Consider the following 2,507-nt stretch of genomic DNA (forward strand, 5'->3'; position numbering starts at 1 on the left):
TGGCTTAGACCGCAGAGATGGTGAATCAAGCCCGGGCTCCATCCATTTCAGTCGAATCAAGCCACAGCCGCTAATACTCAAGTTGCTCACAGCCACTCAACCAACATGGCTCGTGCAACAATGACCCATCAGACAACCATCAAGGCGGAAACGGTGGTCATGATGGTGGTCGGGACGACAACCGCCGCCGGGAGGATAACCGCCGCGACGTTTGGGATGACAACTGCCGAGATAACCGCGACAATTGCCATGATAACCACGGTCGCAGGACTAATCTAGATGGCAATCGAGATCGCCGCGATGGCAATAACGATCTCCGCCATTACCTCGGTGGACATGATCTGCGCGCTCGCATCAACCAGAGAGCCAACGATCGTGCATCCCATGAATGCTATCGCCGTATGGAATATGACACTACCCATGGTCCGCCGGGTTTGAAGCAGTTTACTCCACACCTTCGCCAAGTCATATGGCCCAAGAACTTCAAGCTCGAGAAACTTCAGAAGTACGACGGCAAGGAAAACCCCGAATTATGGGTCATGCTCTATGAAACTGCGTGCAGATCGGCCATGGCTGATGAGCACGTCATGTCTAACTACTTCCTAGTCGCTGTTGGCCATGCAGGTCACCAATGGCTGGTCAGCTTGCCGGCGAACTACTTTGATTCTTGGCAGGAGCTCAAGCAAGCCTTCATCGACAACTTCATCGCTACTTGTGAACAACCGGGCAACAAGTACGATCTGCAATGGATCCGAGATCAGAAAGATGAGCCACTACGCGAGTACGTCTGGTGTTTCTCGGAGATGCGCATCAAGGTCCCATCAATCTCCGACAATGAGGCAATCGAGGCTTTCATCACTGGCCTCCGCTTCCACGACGCCCTAAGGGACAAGCTCCTCCGCAAGAGACCTGAATCGGTCACAGCCGCTCCTGGCCACCGCTAAGAAATATGCGGACGCTGACGATGCTAAGAAGATAATTATTGAAGAAGGCAGCAAGGGTTCCACGCTCCGACCACCCCCCACACCGCGACGACTACCGCGGCAACCATGGTCGGAACGACAATTTTGACCGCCGCAACCAGCGCAACGACTCCCGCAACCACCGCGACCAACGTAATCAGCGGCATAACCGCCGTGATGATTACAGGAGCAAGCATGCTCGGGAGGACGATGGCGAGGTCAACACCGTTAAAAAGGTGGCGGACGTCGTAACTACAAGACGACTACGCCAAAGCATTGAAAGGGCCCTGCCAGCTCCATCCCTAAGGCAAACCATACAATGGAGAATTGCCGCGTTCTCAAGTCTATCTACACGTGTCAACATGCTCCGGATACATCCGACAAGTCCTAACGACGCAGGGGAACAGCACAACGAGGACAATGACAACGAAGACGTAGATCCTCGTCACAAGTACGTCAAGCCAACTGATCACGTGCACACCATCATTGGTGGCAAAGTGTCCATTGAGACCAAACGAGAACACAAGCTGCTCGCCCGCGCTTGCTTGAACATGGCCAACACCGACAACCTCCTCACCGATCCGCGGCTCCCTCCATGGTCTCACCGTGAAATCTCCTTCAGCAGAAAGGATTAATGGGCCGCAATACCTGAGCCAGGACGCTTTCCCCTGGTCCTCGATCCTTGTATCAACAAGATTCAGTTCAACAGAGTACTAATCGACGGCGGTAGCTCCATCGATATACTATTCAAGAACAGTCTGCCTGCCCTGAAAATAGCCCAGGCGGACCTCCAGCCGTACAAGGCACAGTTCTGGGGTGTTCTCCCCAGACAGAGCTCTACACCTCTTGGGCAGATCACGTTACCTATGCAATTTGGGACTCTGGACCACTTCCGCACTGACTACATCAACTTCGTGGTCGCTGACTTCGACGGCACCTACCATGCTATTCTTGGCTGACCGTCGCTCACCAAGTTCATGGCCATACCTCATTACAGGTATCTGGTGCTCAAGATGCCTACCGAGAAAGGAGTTCTAACCCTCAGGGGCAACGTATACGCAGCTTATACCTGCGAGGACGATAGCTTCAAAATAGCAGAGGCCCACGACCTCTCTATTCGCATGGCCGAGACCTATGCTCGATGCTAAGAAGACCTCAGCCGACCACCTGGAGATCCCAGAGCTCGAGGCTCCACGCAAGAACATCAAGGTCCAAGGAGCACAAGAGTGATCCAGCTGGTCGACTGGTGATCCCAGCAAAACGGCCCTCATCGGGGCCAACCTGGATCCCCAAATAGGAAGACGCGCTCGTCAGGTTCTTGAGGAGCAACGTGGATGTGTTTCGCATGGAAACCTGCCGACATGCCCGGTGTACCTCAGAACTTGATCGAGCACTCCTTGAATGTCAACAGCAAGGCCAAACCAATCAAGCAGAAGCTACGACGGTTCGCTCGCGACAAAAAGGAGGCGATTAGGGTAGAAGTTACACGGCTTTTGGCAGCCGGATTTATCAAAGAAGTGTATCATCCGGAATGGTTAGCCAACC

This window comes from Miscanthus floridulus, chromosome 13 (assembly GCF_019320115.1).
Source record: "Miscanthus floridulus cultivar M001 chromosome 13, ASM1932011v1, whole genome shotgun sequence".
Lineage (NCBI taxonomy): Eukaryota > Viridiplantae > Streptophyta > Magnoliopsida > Poales > Poaceae > Miscanthus > Miscanthus floridulus.